The sequence below is a fragment of the Staurois parvus genome, unplaced genomic scaffold, assembly GCF_062004578.1.
Source record: "Staurois parvus isolate SC_StPar_1 unplaced genomic scaffold, SC_StPar_1.0 ptg000175l, whole genome shotgun sequence".
In the NCBI taxonomy this organism is placed as follows: domain Eukaryota; kingdom Metazoa; phylum Chordata; class Amphibia; order Anura; family Ranidae; genus Staurois; species Staurois parvus.
The window spans coordinates 12,314,535-12,335,022 of NW_028317971.1; positions in this window are offsets into that span (position 1 = coordinate 12,314,535).

Below are 20,488 nucleotides of genomic sequence, written 5' to 3' on the forward strand. Positions count from 1 at the left end.
GCCATGGCTGCACCCTAGGCAGCGGTTCGACCTAGGTGGCTACCTAGTTCACCTAGTGGTAGCACCAGCCCTGCAATACAGTCATGTGAAAAAAAAGTACAACCCATGGAAATTGTTGACTTTTTTAACACATTTGAACAGGTAAACATTAAATCTTCATTTAAAGAGTGCCCGCAGATAAAAAAGATACATTTAAAATGTGATTTCACCTTTTCAGAAAAAATGAACTGATGAACGCCCTACACCTTCCCCCACCCAGTCCCCACTGTACTACCCCCAGCTGTACTTCCCACTGGAGGTACTCATATATGCAGCCCTCTGTAAACAGTTTTCTGTGCTGAGACCACGCATGTGTGTTCCCACCACACATGAGTCACCCGACGGGGACCAGAAAGTTTACTTCCCATGCAATCAGTAGCATTCTGATAATGTGACTGCTGTGACTGTCAATTACAATAGTACTATTTTTTCTGAAAAGGTGAACTGAGCCTTTAAATAAAACCACAAGTATATTTTGCCTGTTTATTTTTTTTAAATAACTAAAAATATCAATAGATGCAGTGGTTTACTGTGGAAAAAGTAAGTATAACCTTATTTCAAGATTTTTCCCACTAATTTTTTATATTGAATTTTTTGACAGATTCTTAATGGAAAATTTCCTTCAATTGCACAATGTTTGTGGGTTTCCTTGAATAACTGTCCAATTCAGGGCTATGATGAAATCCTCTATTTCTTCTGTTTGAGACTGTCCTTTTTGGATTTTATAGAGTGCTTCAGATTAATATCTTGATAAAGATTCATTTCAGGGTTACCTTCAACTTTCAGAGAGACACTACTCATGTGGATTAAATTGGTGCAATCTACACTACATTACCAAAAGTATTGGGCCAGCCCTCCAAATCATTGGATTCAGCTGTTCCAATCACCTCCATGGCCGCAGGTGTATAAAATCAAGCACCTAGGCATGCAGACTGCTTCTACAAACATTTGTGAAAGAATGGGTCGCTCTTAGGAGCTCAATGAATTCAAGCGGGGTACATTGATAGTTTTCCACCTGTGTAATCAGTCCATCCATGAAATTTCCTTGCTACTAAATATTCCACGGTCAACTGTTAGTGGTATTATAACAAACTGAAAGCAACTGGGAACAACAGCAGCCCAGCCACAAAGTGGTAGGCCACATATAATGACAGAGCCGGGTCAACTCATGCTGAAGCTCACAGTACACACAAGTCGCCAGCTGTCTGCAGAGTCAATAGCTAAAGACCTCCAAACTTCATGTGGCCTTCAGATTAGCACAACAACAGTGTTTAGAGAGCTTCATGGAATGGGTTTCCATGGCCAAGCAGCTGCATCCAAGCCTTACATCACCAAGTGCAATGCAAAGTGTCAGATGTAGTAGTGTAAAGCCATCACTGGACTCTAGAGCAGTGGAGATGTGTTTTCTGGAGTGACGAATCACGTTTCTCTGTCTGGCAATCTGATGGACATGTCTGAGTTTGATGGCTGTCAGGAGAACGGTACTTGCCTGACTGTATTGTGCCAAGTGTAAAGGGGGGATTATAGTGTTGGGTTGTTTCTCAGGGGGTGGGCTTGGCCCCTTAGTTCCAGTGAAGGGAACTCTTAAGGCATCAGCATACCAAGACATTTTGGACAATTGCATACTCTCAACTTTGTGGAAAATGTTTGGGGATGGCCCCTTTTCTGTTTCAACATGTCCAATGCACAAACCAAGGTCCATAAAGACATGGATGAGCGAGTTTGGGGTGGAGGAACTTGATTGGACTGCACCATGGTTCTGACCTCAACCAGATAGAACACCTTTGGGATGAATTAGAGCGGAGACTGCGAGCCAAGCCTTCTTGCCTGACATCAGTGCCTGACCTCACAAATGCACTTCTAGAAGAATGGTCAAACATTCTCATAGACACACTCCTAAACCTTGTGGACAGCCTTCCCACAAGAGTTGAAGCTGTTATAGCTGCAAAGGCTGCGCCAACTCAATACTGAACACTACGGACTAATACTGGGATGCCATTAAAATTCATGTGTGTGTAAGCGTCCCAATACTTTTGGCAATATAGTGTATTTCAGGTTCTAGAGGAGTTTACTTGGGCACTAACTGTTCTAAGAGTAACCTGGAGATCCCACAGTGAAATTACAGGATTCTTAGAGACTTTTATAAGCATCAGTGGGTCTGTCTTGGGCTGAATTTGCTAGGTCAGCCAGTCCTGGACAATTATCAGTTGTTTGAAATGTATGGTACTTCTAGATTATTTTTGCAACTTTTTAAAATCCCTTTCCAGAATCATAGGCACCCACAACCTTCTTTCTGAGGGCTTTAGAGAGTTCTTTTGCTTTTTGGCATGATAACACCATGCTGGTCAATAGCAAAGAAAGAAACCCTAGATATCTGAAGATTAAAAAGACACCTCCATACTACCTAAAGAGGGCACCTCATTCTACTTTCCATGTATTTGAAATGGTGGTATATGTAAAGGTGTGCTTCCTTTTTCCATATGACAGATCTTCATTTTCAATAATTTATATTGTGAGAATGAACACACCTTGTCAATCTTATGTATGATTTGTTCAAGTATAACATTTATGTGGGCATTATTTGAATGAAGATCTAATGTTTGCTGCTTCAAACAAGTTGAAAAAGTCAATAATTTCCACAGGGTGTACTCACTTTTTCATTTGACTGTATATACGCTGGTTCAAAACAACAATATGTTTTGATGTGTTCATAATATAACATACTTGTAAACTGAACCTGACATTGCTAGGAAAGATGTGCTGGAAATATGTTGTAAATTGTTTTCATATAACTGTAAGTTTTGTAACAGAAACTGCAGGCACCTTTAAACTGAGCTCCAGACAAACAGCTAAATACTCAGATAAAATATATATAGGAGCTGCTTTACCTTCCAAAAGGTTTGTGTTTCTGTCTCTCCTGTCCTGAGATTTACACATTTCTGCAACACAGCACAGTCATGTCTTGCAGGGCAGAACAGTAAAAGGAGAATCAGCACACAGATGAACTCATCTCTAGGTCACTCTGCTCTCTCCAGCTATCAGCATGTTCTTTGCACTACAGCACAGATCTGTTCCTTGTGTTTCTTTGACCTTTCCCAGTCTTAGTTCTGCTGTACAGGGACTGCAAATGACTGATACCAAGTTACAGTCAGTACTTACCCTATTTGCATTGAATACATTGGGTTTATTATCGAATACAATGTTGCAGTTTGTTGTTTATATCTGCCTAAAATTCATGGTTTTAATATCAGCTGCTAATTTAATAGAGTTTAAATACCCTCATCTTTACTTATTGGAAATAAAGATTCAATGGCTATGGGTATTTATATATATATATATATATATATATATACATGAATACTGAGTAATGCAAATCTCTGATTTTAAATATAGATAGCTTCACAATCAGAAGTGTGTGTACCCAAGGAGATGCTTCTGATAAGATACAAAAGTACATCTGCTTGCTGAAAACTAGAATGAAAATATTAGCCTAACGTGGAACGTAATTGTATCTGAGCACCACGAGCTGAAAATGCTATTTAATTCATGTTTAACCACTCGCCTACCGAGCACTTTTAACCCCTTCCTGCCCAGGCCAATTTTCAGCTTTCAGTGCTGTCACACTTTAAATGACAATTGCATGGTCATGCAACACTGTACCCATATGAATTTTTTTAGCAATTTGAGACAAATAGAGCTTTCTTTTGGTGGTATTTATTCACCACTGGGGTTTTTCTGTTTTTGCTAAACAAATTTTAAAAAATGTGAAAAAAAAGTTTTTCTTAGTTTCTGTTATAAAGTGTTGCAAATTAGTGATTTTTCTCCTTCACTGATGTGCGCTGATGAGGCTGCACTGATGTGCACTAATAGGCTGCACTGATGGGCACTAACAGGCTGCCCTGATGGACATTGATGAAGCTGCTCTGATGGGCACTGAGAAGAAGGCACTGATGGGCACTGATGGGGACTGACAGGCATCACTGATGGGCACTGACATCCAGCACTGATGGGGACTGACAGGCATCAGTGATGGGCACTGACATCCAGAACTGATGGGCATTGTTAGCCACCACTGATGGGCACTAATAGCCAGCACTGATGGGTACTGACAGCCAGAACTGATGGGCTCTGATACAAAGCACTGATGAGCACTATTAGTTGCAGTGATGGGCACTGATGGGGCTACACCGATCATCAGGGCACTGATGATCAGTGTAGATGTCCCCTCTAAGAAATGCCGCTTACTGGCTCTCCTCTCCTCACGCAGTGTCAGTGTGAGGAGAGAACTGCCGATAACCAGAATTTCCTATTTAAACTGTGATCAACTGTCATTGGGCACAGCTGATTACATGGTAAAAGGCCTCTCTGATTGGCCTTTTACCTGGATACATTATCAGCTGTGTCCGAAGAACATGGTGATCACAGGACGTGTCCCTAGGGGTACGGTTCTGGGAGGACGTCCATGGACACCCTCTGAGAACTAGCCTACCATGCTGTAGACAACTTTTGGCTATAGCACAGTCAGGAACTGGCTAATATTCAAAGCAAATTCACCCATCCATCCATGTCTTCATTCTTTATTTTGCTGAAAAATCAGCCCAGTATTTCTAACCACAACCATTTTGAGTAAGGGCAGATGATTTATGTAGAAATTACGTCCTAGAACCCATCTGCCTTTAGCTCAGACATGCCGACAGGAGGGTGTGCTTAGCCATAGACATGTTCAGAACAAAAACATTCATTTCAATTTCATTCATTATTTAAATCATTTTGTTTTACTAAATTTGTTAAATTTGTTAAATTCCTTTAAATTGATTCAAATTCCATTCAACTGAATTTGGAAAATTCTAATTAGTATTCAAATTTATCCTATTCAAAATTCGAATTTCGAAAGACAGTTATATTCTTTCTACTTTATTCTATTCTATTGTTTATTCTGTTCTCTTATTTCTATTCATTTCATTTCTACTCTAATCTAATCTAGTTGAATTTGAATTTATTCTAATTGAAATTCTAATTTTGGAAGACGGTTTTATTTTTTCTATCTTATTCTATTCTATTTAATTTTATTCTATTGTTTTTTCTATATTACTTTATTCTTTTCTATTCTATTATTTTCTATTCTAATTTATTCTATTCCAATTCACATTTTTTCTATTCAGTTTAATTTGGAAGACAGTTATAGTCTTGATATTTTTTTGTATTGTTTTTTTCTATTCTACTATATTTTATTCTTTTCTATTCTGTTATTTTCTTTTTCTTTTCTTTTCTAATCTATTCTATTTCACTTTGACTTTATTCTATTCGAAATTAAAATTTTGGAAGACAGTTATATTATTTCCATTTTATTCTATTATATTGTTTTTTTCTATTCTATTATTTTTTTTTTTTCTATTTTATTCTTTTCTATTCTAATCTAATATTTTCTATTATTTTATATTGTATTTTATTTTATTCTTTTATATTCTATTCTAATCTATTCCATTCTTTTATGTTCTTTTCTCATCCCTGGCCATGAGGGATCTCCTGCATGGTAGGGGTTGGGGAAAGACCTGGCAACCTACCCTGTAAAATAATTGCTAAGAGAATTCATGGAAAAAGTTGCTTAAGAGTGACAGTCCATGCAATCACCAAGGGTCGGATACGACTGAACGGATAGATAGATAGATAGATAGATAGATAGATTGATAGATTGATAGATAGATAGATGTTCTATTCTATTTTTTGTTTGTTTTTATTTAAATTTGAGTTGAATTTGATTCAAATTCGGATTTTGTCTGAATTTCATTTTGGTATTTCGAATTCGTTACTATTGTAATTCAGAAATTGGAATACATCCGAATTTCCAAATATTGAAAAATTTGTCCGGATTTCAATTTGGAACAGAACAAAACTCACATGATTACTTAGCTGAAAAAGCTTCTCTTCCCTCCTGAGATATATGACATCATTTTGGCCTGGGCCAAAAACCAGGAAACAACTGAGGAAATTTAAAAAAATAAGTTTAATACAATTAAACAAAATATACATTTCTATCTATTTACTAATGCTAGTAGCATAAGGATTACAATAGGTTATGTTGATTCAGAGAATAATATTCCACTTTATGGATTTAGTAATTAATTCAGTTAATTTCAATAGCACTCAGAGCAAGTATATTAGTTATTTAGGAAGACAAGTGAGTGCTTGGACACACACACACACACACACACACACACACACACACACACTAAAAAAAGTTACAGCTGGTGTCAAATCTTAAAGTGGTTGTAAACCTCAGACATGAAATATGAACAAAGCATATCCCTCTATTGTGTGTACTTGTCTCTATCCAAAGCACTAAATGTAATTTCTGTCTGCTGCTTTTTTCTTCTGCTATCTGAAAGGATTGCTTTCGACACGTTTTCCTGACACTAAGAGAAAAATGGTGACGGGGAGGGATCCTCAGCAGATTGACAGCCTGAGCTCTGTTCCTGTGTGATATGTGGAGGGGGTGTGTCCCTTCCCTCCAATCAGCTCTCAGAGCTCTTTTCACTGAGCTCTGCAGATTATAACTTCAGCTCTCCGCCCCCCTTTATTCTGAACTTTCTAACAAGTTTTATTAACTCTGGTCTTTAAACGGATGTAGAGAAGAGAAGATTGCAGATAGACAGGCACAACCTATGTAGGAGGATTTGTTTCATCTCTGTGTATCACCTGAGGCCAGTCAATTCACTGGGTATATGTGGAGGTTTATATCCACTTAAGTCTTTTCTATTTTCTATATTTTCTATTTTCTATATATTTTCATTGGAGCACGGGGATGTGTAGGCATAGCCAAAACTAAAAGATAAAAAAGAAGAGAGGAATTTTCAAGTGTTTATTGCTGTTTATGTCTCTGCTAGATAGATTCACTCTATTAGGTCTGCTGACTACTGTCAATCAGGAAAAAAAAGTGATCCAAAATATTACAGTTGTCACCAGAACAAATCTCAGCAAATATCTGCAGAGCTTAGATACCTTTTAATCCTATGTAACAGCATGTTCATCCAAACAATACTAAATCAAGATAAAACAGTGATTTCAATCAGATAAAGCCCATAAACATCCCATGTCCTTTTCTTCATTACTATATAATAGATAAGTGTAGATAAGTGTATAATCTATCTCTCGTAGATGCTCTCAAAAAATGCATATAATGGCATGCTATTTTCTTCACTCTCCACACATTTGGTGAACTTGTGTATCAAATAGGACAAGATTCAATTATTTTTTTTATATCCTTACTCTAGAAAGGTAATTCGACTTTATATGACGCCACCAATCAAGTTTCAGTATGCAAGATTCATAATCCCCCCCCCCCCCATTATAGAAAGGTCATGAGAATCCATCACTTCATTTATCAGTCAACTGGATCTCCTCTCACATATAGTATAGTAAGCGATGCAAGGCAAAAAAATTACAGTGTAACTTCCTTTTTTAAAATGTGTAAAATCACAATAAAAACAATTACACTCACATGTAAAAAGTGCTGCCAGCATTATGAAATTGCTCTGCTATCACAAATAAAGTATATACCTCCACCTGACATAACTTTAACCCAAACAGTAAGGCATGGGGAAAAGAAGGGGGATGGAGTCTGGAAAGAAGTTGGGAAGGAAACGTCATTAAATCATGGTTGCTTATCCCACGTTTGGTAACATTAAACAACAATGAGAAAAATGTAATAAAACTTGGTTTGAAATATGCTCCAAGAATTGGTATTGACAAATTTAATGTTTTTATAGATGTACAGAAGCTGAATATAAAAAGTACTTTTTAACAAATGTAATGGTTGAAAGTATTATCCAATGATAATACTCCAATATACTTAGTGGATTGAAAAACAAATAGCTTTTTAATCCCCAGAATAATAACAATGATTATTTAGAGGTCTTTAAGAATCTAGTTCTGAGTCTGAGGACTATTTCTAGTATAATTGTGATTTTGTTTTTTCAGCCAAAAAAGAGGGATGCAACATGTGCCCTTAGTCTCACATTGCTCAGTGGTTGGAGATTAATATTTTTAATATTTCATTATTTTTATAAGCATTTTACAGATTATGTTTTTGTAATATGGAGGGATCAGAACAATTTTCAGTATTTTTTAGATTGATACCAATTTAGGAATGATAATACATATTGGGTTTACATATAAATACCACAAGCAGGAGCTTGAGTTTTTGGATGTAAATAATTTTGGAGAAGGGGGTGATAGTTATACAAAAACATTGTAAGGAAACTGATAGAAATAAATATATCTCCAAGATGTTATTTTACCATCTGTGGTTGAGGAATTTCCCAAGGGAAAAATAAACAAGAACAGGGAGAAATTGCACTTGGATGGAAGATTTTAATAAACAATCTGTAGTGATTGAAATAAATTTATAGAAAAAAGAAATTAAACTTTTAATTGTGACGATGTAAACTAAGGAATTGGAAAAATAGCAAATAAAAAGGAGGAGTTTTTGAATGAAGGTGATAAAATGAAAAGGCATCTAGCGGATGCAGCCTTGATTACAGAGTTTAATACTCAATATAGAAATCTAAAAAGTTTTTGAAGGATATCAGCCAATATTAGGAAAGATAATGCTTTACCCTAGTCTTACCACAAAAGTCTAAGAGAGTATATAGGAAAGCACCTATTTTGAGGGATAAATTAGTAAAAAAATTTGGATTTTTAATGAAAAAGGTTTTTACACTTGTGGGAGGTGTCAATCATGTAAGACTACTGGGTACAATATTAGAAAAAGGAAATAAAATTGTTCTTATAAAACTGGATTGAAATATTATATTATAACTCATTTCATGTAATTCAACTCATATAGTTAATGTACTGCACTGCCCTTGTTGCCTACAATATGTAGATAGAACCCCAAAGGCATTAAGGAAAAGATTATCAGAGCATGTATACAATATCAGTAGGGGTTTTAAAAGTCAGAGCTTATCATTGCATTTTAGAAAATACCACAATAGAGATCCATTGGTTTTACAATTCTTGGGGATCTATAGGACAGAGAAGCACCAGAGGGGAAGTAATCTGAGAAGAGATGTGTTAGGAAAAGAAACCCTCTAGATATATGAATTGAATACAATAAAACGGAATGGTTTGAATGTGGAACTTGACTGGAACTGTTTTATTAGTGATTTGTACAATATACTGTATATTTAGAATGTTATATTTTTCTTTTAGGGCTTTGCTAATTGTTAATATGTTTTAATGGATGCAAGACATAAAATGGCTAGAGAACTTACTGTACTGTATTTTCTTACTGAAGAAAAGAATTTGGTCCTGAGGAAAATGCTTAAAACAAGCCATCATATTAGTAATGTAATGTTTGGTAACCTAGTAACAGGTGGGCAGCAGTGCTTTGGTTATGCGGAGGGGTTCAAGTGCTAAGAGCCCTGAATGATTAGTATTTGTGATCCTATGATCTAGTGACAGACTTATGATGTAACTCTTGCTGTTACGTAGGTACTTTTGGCCATATCTCCTGAGTTTAAACTCATATTCAAATGATAGAGTTGTTATGTGATCACTACAAAAGAGTGTCATATCAAAATCATGCGGGGGGGGGGCTCGTAAATACATAGTCTTACAAGAGTTCCACTTGAAGTCATGTGAGGTAGGTGTTATGTCACTGATACATTTTTCGGACTTGCAGTCATGGGAAGTGCGTTCATAAGCGTATCATACTTGTGGCCTTGTGACAGTACTATAAACTCCATTCATGGAATATAGGTTGGAGTAATTAAGTAATGAATTTTATGAGTTGAAAATTGTGATATAACATATGTAACAGTGGTATGCAGATTTTTTGGGACACGTGATATAATACATACATATAGGGGAGACAGACAGAGTAGAGAGATGGCCACACTCTAGCAAAGGTGATTGCACACTAATAGATGCACTACACTGGACTTGCCAACAGAGATAAAATATAAAAGTGTAGTTTATTCAAGTCTACGATTTGGCTGGGCACAGCCTTCATTTCTAAAGATAAGAATGGTCAACCTGAATAAACCACACTTCAAAAAGTCAGTATCCATGAGCAGAGTGAATGTTATGGTGTTATGAGCACTTTGTACAGATGAGTGTAATTGTTTTATAGTGCTTTTACAAATTTACACTATTCATAAGCTTTCTAATCTTGCATCTCTTACCAAACTGTGAGAAGAGATCCAGATTACTGTGGGGAGGAAATGAATCTGCAGATTGTCTTGACCTTTCTGTAATGGAGTGGTGAAATTGGAAGAAGTTATGAATTTTACATACTCAAGAAGTGAGAATAAAAATGCTTGGGTGTCAGTGGTAACTGGGAGATAAGCTGAGTACAAACTATAAGAAAATCGGAAGAAAAATTCAGTATGAGGAGCACTCGTTCATTCTTCATATAGTGTGTACACGATTTTGGACATGCGACTCAGACTTTTCAAATGAAAATGTCCAAAGGAACAAATTCCCAAATTTTTCTCATACATGTACCTAAAGTATGATTGTTGCTCAATGTGTACAGTATTTGTATGGAAATAACTGAACAGAGAAAAACATGCAAGATCAGAAGCAAAGAATGGCATGGAAGAAATCATACACAAGAAAAAATGTGTGCCTTTGGCGTTCAAGAATTTTTGTACAAGTTAATACCATTGTTGGTTGCATCATGATATAGTGCTCGATTGCTGGTAGCAATGCAGCAATAATTTCCCATTGTTGGTGTCAGTGAGAACAATAGTTCATTATCATTGGTGTTAGAGAGTGAAATATTGCACTGTTATTAGTGTAGTTGGGATACAGAAAGCTCTCTCAGAATTGGGGTTCAGTGGCAAATGCCTTTGCATAGGTTTCATGTCCTTCGTCATAGGCATCATGCCCTGTGTTGTTTTTTACTGGCTGGATGATTTCATAACTTGAACTATGCAGAAGCTGTCTGTGCCCACTACCATCTGCCACTCAGTATACAGTGGGTCAAAGAGAAGAGCTTGCATTTGTTTTCTGAGCACATAGTGAGTTATAGTTTGAGGACTGCTGCTTTAAAGTCATTGTACATATTCAAATGTTTTTGTTTTTTTACCTAGGTATTAATTTTGTTTACTGAATCTTCACTGTGTTGATTGTTTGCCTTACCTGGTAATTATGGGCTTACATGATGTGGATTCAGTTTCCAATTTCCTAACTGATCTGTCTACTATGTCCAAGTTTTCATTCATCTAGCTTGCACCGACTGATCAAAGGGACAGGGAGCCTCTTGTTCAGGGTCATGCAGTGTCCGATCAATATCCTAAAGATTATGGGATATGTAGTATCAGTGTTTAGTCTACAGACAGAGGTCATGCATTAATTAATTAACCTGTGCAGTGCCATGCCACATGCTTAATGTTTGAACATGAATAGACATTGCTGAAAAAGGAATGTGAAGATTTTATCTACTATAAACTGTCCATACAGTCCAACGAATAATGCCATGAAACATCGTATGCACTCTAAATACGAAAGGTGCAGGTAAGAAGGTTTATAATGCTCATAAATATATCCTTAGATCCTATGTTAGACTGACTGGCTTATGGATTGTGCAAGGGATATATCCCCCATATAAAAACTTATGGCAAACAATACTACAGACTGAACAACAAATATGAGATAAAAGTTATGAAAATGTGGATTCTACATCTCTAACACAAAAAAGCAATAACAATAAACCAAAACATGGTAACATATTTTAATCTTACAAGCCTTTACAGTGTTTTAATGAAAGGCTATGGTTGTAATATTTTCATGAATTCTCATTCTTGTGATCTGGTTATAAACTTGGCACATAAGACATGTTTTCAACATAAAACTATATATACAGTATTAAACAAAAATTAGGTCTCATGCCCAAAGGCAAAACAAAAATGCTGCTTTTACAGGCATTTGACATTATTTTTAAATGCCCCTCTATGTTAGTGATTTTTTTACATGGTTAGTACTTATCTTTTTTGTCTATAAAACTGGTTTATACATCTGTCAAGACACATGGTGGAGAAGACCAGCTGATTTTTTTCTTACAGTAAATAGATGTCATTTTCTTTTGGTCAGGGCATTGAGTATCTCTATTCCTTTGCTACAGTAAAGAAATATAACTCAACACAATAAATTAATAATGATGTTTACTCCAGCAGTAATTTGAAGGGACATTTACAGCATGCCATATTATTTAAACTTTTTTATAACATTTATATTTATATGACATTCTGTGATTATTTTTCTTACTACCATACTATTAGTTTAATAGCTATGTGTATTTTTATAGGAAGCACTGTAAGCTCAGTCATTTACTTTGTATTTTCTATGAGGTTAAAGTGATTCTAAAGGCATTTTTAAAAAAATTTAAATAAAACAGGAAATTATATTTATCTGCTCTGTGTGATGACATTACACAGAGCCAGTTCCTTATTTCTTCTTTGGTGGTCCCCAGCTGGTGCTCTGCCCTCCTTCTTCTTATGAGTGCCATGTCGGTGTGCTCTTGAGTTGAGCGATGTACATCCATAGACACACAAAACACAACCCAGCTATGTTTCCTCCTCACAGGATTTGACTGGCAGCAGCAGGAGCCTATGGCCTGTGAGAGAGCAGGAAAAGGATAGAGAAGAGATGCAGCCTGGCACATCTCTGGATCAGTGTTTAGAGAGGGGAGAAGAATAGTTAGTGGAGTGCTTTTCACCTTAATGCAGGGAATGCATTAAGGTAAAAAAACAATTAGATTTTAGAACCACTTTCAAATTTAAATAATTTTATCTTTATTTTCCAGCAAGATACTGTATTAGCCTTGTCCGTTAAAAACAGGCCTGAATTTCCTATGTTCTTCAATATATGGAGCTACTGTCCAACTAAATTAAGCAACATGACTTCAGCCAATGTGAAACACAGGTAAATCAGGTAAAAGTTGGATAGACTGGAAGCTGAACAATATAATTTTTATCATTCATATCCATTTCAGTCCCTTGATACAGCACCATTTTTGAAGGTGAACAAAAGAAAGTGATTGGGCAGGTTGAATATTTTTTATTATCCTTAACCACTTGCCCTCCAGAGGATTTAACCCCCTTCCTGGCCAGGCCATTTGTTTCGATACGGTGCTGCGTTACTTTAACTGACAATTGCGCGATGATAACGCTGTACATAAATGAAATTTATATCCTTTTTTTCCACAAATATAGCTTTCTTTCGGTGGTATTTGATCACCTGTACGTTTTTTATTTTTTGCGCTGTAAAAAAAAAGAAAAAGACAATTTTGAGAAAAAAACTATATTTTTGACTTTTTGCTATAAATGTATTCTACTTGTCTTTGCTAAAAAAAATCCCAATACATGTAAATTAATCGGTATACTGAAAGTTATAGCGTCTACATATGGCGGTATATATATACTGGAAGTTTTTAAAAACATTTTTTATACTAGTAATGGTGGCGATCAACAACTTATAGTGGGACTGTGGGACTGCGGTGGGCATTTTGACACTGGGTGGGAACTGACTAATTGCCACTGACATCCCAATTACACTAATACAGTGATCAGTGGTAATAAAAAGCACTGACACTGTACTAATGACACTGGGCAGGAAGGGGTTAACATCTGGAGCGATCAAAGGATTAACTGTGTGCTGTGTGCTGTTTTACTGTGTGTGCTGTGTGTGTTTTACTAGGGACACATACTGCTGTGTATTTCTCTTCTGTGCAGAGAAATACACAGCAGCATGTTACTGCTGGCAGGAGAGAGACCTGTGTTGTTTACACACAGGTCTCTCCCCTGTCAGCGATACACGGCGATCGCCAAGTGCCGGCGGGGAATCTCTGGCTAAAACCCGCTAATGGCGACGCGCGCACTCCCTACCCGGAAATGCTAAATCATATATATATATATATACTGTATATATACGATTTTGCACAGCCCTGATGCCATGTAGCAGTAATTCTGCTATAGGGCGGTTGGGAAGCTGTTAAAAGAGAAGTATGGCCAAAGCTTGTTTGGCTATTCTTCCCATGTGGGTACATTTACTTTTGCACTCCTGTCTCAAAATCAGCCGACGTCTAAACAGCTAAAGCCTGCTGTTGGCTAACTTCACAGAGCTACTCCAGTTTCTGGATGTATCCTAACAATATCGGGAACCACTCAGATGCCTGACCAATAGCTAGTTCAGGTTCTCAGTGCACCACCAAGAGCCTGAGTCAGCAGCTCCTGACCCCTCTCTTGCCCTATGCTCCTGGAGGCGCAGAGCATAGTGGGGTGAACACTCCCTGCTCAGAACGGACTTGAGAACTGAGTGATCAGTGGTCTTGTGATTACTCTCTGGCTTCAAGCTGTAGCCTTAGAGGTGAGTATGTATGTTTTTTTCATTTTTTCATTTCCCAAACTTATCCTTTATCGGGACTGCAGCTTATGTGAGATATCATAAAGATCAATTAAATAAAAATAATAATACATTTTGTTGTAATTGAATTCTTTCTGTATTTTCTTGTTCAACATTGTTTATTGAAGATTTTCAGCATAGGTTGCATGCAAAGCATATTGCTGTCTTTATTTCCATCCCATTAAAGAATGAAGAAGACAGGTGTTGATGTTAGGCTGTAGATAATATTTTACCCCAGGTTCCCATATCTTCAGAGATTTGGGCATAATGTCTTAAAGTGGTCGCATTCTATGCATGAAAGTAAAAAAACCTTCAGTGTGCAGCTCCCCCCCAGCCCTTCCTAATACTTACCTGAGCCCCATATGCATGAGAGCAGTGGCTCTCCTTGGACTCTCTCTCCTCCATTGGCCATGGCTCCCACTGCTGTCAATCACAGCCAGCTAGGAGGGAGCGGGGAGCGGAGCTGAGCTGTGCTCTGTGTGTCTATACACATAGACACGCACAAGCTTGCTATGGGGGCACTTGACATGGAGGAGAAGCCGGCAGTGCCAGCGGTGGACCCAAGAAGAGAAGGCTCAGGGCTGCTCTGTGCAAAACCATCACACAGAGTAGTTGAGTATGAAATGTTTGTTGTTTTAAATAAAAAAATAATTATCCTTTACAAACACTTTAATTTTGCCATAGTTTTTTTATTCATCTTCATCAACAAAGATGCAAATAAAGATTGCTAGATGGAGGCAGAGATATGTATTAGAGCAGGTGGGCTGCACTCAGTGGGTGAGGCCTTGACCTACAAGACAACTTTTACCAAAGGAACAGTTAGGTTTGTTTTGTCATTTTACTGTCCGTGTTGCCACTTTATCAAAATTCATCGGCAACATGTCACCATCTTGTGAAGTATTAATAATTCTACATAATTAAATACATATAAAATCAAACTAGCTTTCTCAGAAATACAACCAAAAAATATCACCGTATATGGTCCCACTGGAAGGACTAATAATATCCTAACAGCATCTTCCCCCTCCTCTTTGTGGATCCCTTGATGAATATTAACTTTATTCACATATCTTATATACTGTATATATTGACTTTTATATCCCTACGGTTGGATAAGGGGTTTTCACTTCCCTCCAACCCCCTCCTCCTTTTCCCTACCCCTTCCTCTCCCCATCTCACCGCCCCCCTTCCTTCCTTTATTTATTTTTATTTTTCCCCCACTCCCCATTTGCGTAGTATCTTAATTCAGCATTCATTGTGTTGTCTTATGATATGCTATGTTTATCATATCACTATGTACTTTCATTGCATTACTGATACAGTGACATTTTTTATTAATATCATTTTATTATTGATACAGTGACATTTTTTTTTCTTACTCATTATTCATATGCTATTGTTCTTATTGAATATGCTCATATATGTCTTCTGCATTGTAAAATTGTGTAAGCTTTAAATAAAAGAATGAACAAAAAAAATATTCAACATAATTTAGAATAATGTAAACTTTCACCTTGTAAAACAACCCATTAAGTTTGATTAGAGAGGCAAAACAGTTGTGTCTACATATAAAGACATTATAAATACCTTTTTTCCTGCCTTTTAATAAGTGATCAGATACTCTCTGTTCTCAGCTGCATAAGGAGCTCAGGGAAGGGAAAAAGCAACACGCTGACCTTCACAGTGAATGGCTTGGGTGGGGGCAGGACAAGTCCGATCATGGAGGAAAGAAGGCTTAGTTCCAGAACAGCTAGAGAACTGACCATGTTGTGCTCTCATGCCTAGTGTGGTCAGTTTTTATTAGGAAAGCAGAGGGGCTGGCAGGAACACCAGGAAATTCACACAAGGGAAGCAATACAAAGAGAATAGGATACTTTTTCATATAAGTACATGGCACATATCAGGAATATGAAATGTTGGGTTTACATATTCTTTAATCAGCAAAAATGGCAGTATTACTCATTAATAAGCTCGGTGAGGCAAGTACCAATCATCATGGTGCACCACTGCAGCCAATTTTTATTTATGTTATCTATGCAGATATAAATATGCATGAGGATTCATGAACGTGTGAGCAATTCCATTTCTGGCACAGAACATACTAATTGTACTTTGCAGTCTTTAGTTTTGTACACAGGTAGGAGGAGAAATAATTTCTCAGAAAGCAGTCTTATGGAAAAGAAACTATGTAATTTTATTTATAGCAGGTTTTATGTGTTTGTATGAGTGGAAATGACATTGTTTAAAGATATTTGAAATAAATGCGAGACTGGATGTCTTAATATAAACTGCAAAACACTCACAGGCAAGTGGAACTATTGAAAAGTAGAGAATGTACAATTGTAAAATATTATTACCAAAAAAACCTATGGGCAAGATATAGATTTTTTTTTTCTGCCATACATGCTCATTTTACACAATTGTGTTTCTTCTTGGAAATCTGACATTGTATATGCTTTGTCCCAATTTTAGAGTACCCTGGGGATGCCGCCGTGGAGAAATACATCATTAGCCTTTTCTTTGTGCTTTTTTTTTCAATATTCTCTGTTCCATTGCTGTAATTTCTTAACACTCTTTATATACTTCTGTGAAATTCACTGGATGATCAGTACTACAACATGCTTCATTACAGAAAAACAGGTTTTTCCCATATTATGGGGGAAGTGCATTGTGCATGGTGACCTACTCTACACTGGTGTTTACATTGTTGTCTCAATTACACCTTGCTTAAAGTGTGCACTGTATTTTACTTTTGTGGGATTTCTGTGTAATCTAAGAGGTGGTGAAATGGGTTATCAGAGTATTCATCACAAGCTTGGCAATGTACAAAAGCAAGTTTCATCCTATTGATTTTTGTAGCGCCCTCAACATTGTAACTGGAAGACAAAAAGTTTGTGTGATCTCCTCTGTGGTGTGTAAAGAACCTATTCAAGGCAGTCAGCAGAAAGAAAAAGCCATAAGAGAATACACCTCCATGTCACCACTACGGCGGAATATAGTATAAAGTACAAATTACACTTTTCCAATTAGAAATTCAGATGTGCCGGAGTTATTCTTGGAAGCAATCTAGGTTTCATTTAATTGGCAGAATTATTCATATAGATGAAGGTTATGGGCAACATATACTCTCAATATAAGCGTAATATCCTGCTTGACTGCAAGCATAATTCAGGGTTCTATAAATTTCTCTGTTCTATAAATGAAAAGTGTTCTGTGATGCTCGCTGTCTATATTATATACAGATCATTTGTTCTTTTCACTCCTTGGCATCTTATAGCAGCAGACCAAACTACCATTAAAAAACCTCCAACAACCTCAGGTAATAAGGTAAAAGAAACATGCATTGTATAGAATCTGCCTATGCTGACCTTTTCTTCTGAAAATGCCAGTTGCCTGGTTATTATGTGGATCTTGTGGTTGTAATACTATAGGCGCTCACCTGAAACAAGTATGCAGATCAGAAGTTCTGAATTTACTCTGACACTCTAATTGGTGTTCTAGTTCCAGGTCAGTGACTCAGAAGGTATTGGAGCCACAGGCTATCAAGAAACTTGTATTCAAAGAAGCAAGCAGCAATGTCATCCCATGTCTGTCTGACTACAGGTTTCCTTTGACAAGTTTTATACAAATCATATGCAGTATGTACATTCACCGACCACTTTATTAGGTACACCTTGCTAGTGCCAAGAACATAGCTCATCACACCATTACACCACCACCACCAGTCTGAACCATTGATACAATGGCTGGATGGATCCATGCTTTCATGTTGTTTACACCAAATTCTGATACTACCATCTTAATGTTGCAGCAACCAGTCTGCCCTATCTCCTGTGACCTCTGACATCAACAAGGCATTTTTGTCCACAAAACTGCCGCTCACTGGATATTCTCTCTTTTATGGACCATTCTCTGTAAACCCTAGAGATAGTTGTGTGTTAAAATCCCAGTAGATCAGCAGTTTTTAAAATACTCAGACTAGCCTGTCAGGCACCAACATCCATGCCACGTTCAAAATCACTTAAATCCCCTTTCTTCCCCATTCTGAACTTCAGCAAGTCGTCTTCACCATGTCTACTTGCCTAATTGCATTGAGTTGCTGCCACATGATTGGCTGATTAGCAATTAGTATTACGACTTTACCATTAAGATCAACAGCACAACCATTGGTCCTTCCCTTGATGCCAGGGTACTAGGCGTAATTCTAGACTCTGATCTCTCTTTTCAGCCCCACATCTACTCACTGGCTAAATCCTGCCGCCTCAGCCTCCGGAATATTTCTTCATCCGCCCCTTCTTGACCAATTACACCACAAAACAACTTATCCACGCCTTGGTTATATCCCGCCTCGATTACTGCAACTCCCTCCTCACTGGTCTACCGTTACACAGGCTATCCCCCCTTCAGTTTATTATGAATGCTACTGCTAGACTCATACACCTTACCAACCGATCAGCGACTGCTGCCCCTCTCTGCCAATCCCTCCACTGGCTTCCACTACACAACGTATAAAATTCAAAATACTAACCACAGCTTACAAAGCCATCCACAACACTGCCCCTAGCTACATCACCAACCTCATCCACAGATACCGCCCAAATCGCCCACTCTGCTCCTCCCATGATATCCTCCTCTCTAGCTCCCTCATCACCTCCTCCCACGCTCGCCTCCAGGACTTCTCCAGAGCCTCTCCTATCCTCTTGAACTCCCTACCACAGCATGTCCGGTCAGCCCCCACTCTGTCTGCCTTTAGACTATCTTTGAAAACTCACTTCATCAGGGAAGCCTACCCCACCTCCACCTAAGAACTGTACTTGAATCACCTCCACCAGATCATCCTCCACAGCTATCACCTTTTGTATCACCTCCCCCTTCCTTTAGATTGTAAGCTCCACGAGCAAGGCCCTCCTATTCCTTCTGTACTGAAATGTATTGTCTCCCTTATATTGTAAAGCGCTGCGCAAACTGTTGGCTCTATATAAATCCTGTATAATAATAATAATAATTGAACAGGTGTACCTAATAAAGTGGTCAGTGAGTGTATATGCACTGTTCTTAGAACATTTTGAGTACCTAGCTTTTCCTGGTGGCAACAGTGAGGAACAGTGAGGTCACCTGCATGTTGAGGAAGGAGGCAAGTATTTTTAATTTTTTCATTCTTGTTTCATTTTCTTTCAGCTTTTATTTAGTGGGATGGGGGCTTAATCACCACCACCAGCTCCTGGACCTTTAAGAGGTTCTAAACGCAGGGAGGCAGAGACAGGCATTCCAATAATTTGTGATTGGCAGTCACAGTGATCACATGATCACAAGAATGTATCGGGAGCTTTTCAGTACCCTCCAGTAATTGTGCTGGGTGCACGCTGGAAGTGCTCTCAGTACAGGAAAATGTTTTCATAGGAACGCATATATGCATCCTCTCAGCATTAAAGCCCACCCCCTGAGAGGCCGCGTATATGCATACCTCTGATTAAAGATAAACAGGTCTTTTCATGGAAGTTCTGTTATATAAACCTCATTCTTCATACGTTCCACTTTTAAACAAAAGAAAAGAAAAGGAATCTGCTCTCCATTAAAATCCTCTTGTGCATTTATTCAGATGTCTGATGTACAGACTCTATCATCTGATCCTGTGAGCCATAACGCGTTTCATTTCTCTACAACTAAACATCTGTTGGAGTGAAATGCGTTAGCGCTTGCAGAATAAGGTGGAAGAGATTGTGCATCAGATATTTGAATAAATACACAAGAGGCTTTTAATGAAGAACATCTTCCCTTTCTTTCCTTCTTTTAAAAGTGGAACTTGATTTATTAAAACTGGAGAGTGTAAAATCTGGTGATTACGGGTGAGTAATCCGTTTCCTGTATTTTTTTTGGTCATACCTTAGTTGAACAAGCTGACGTTAGAAGCTGATTGGCTACCATGCACATTGATTTACTAAAACTGGAGAGTTCAAAACCAGATTTTGAACTCTCCAGTTTTAGTAAATCTATCCCAATGACTGCTGAGAGCCTGCACCCTGGTTGGAGATAGGAGAGGTGT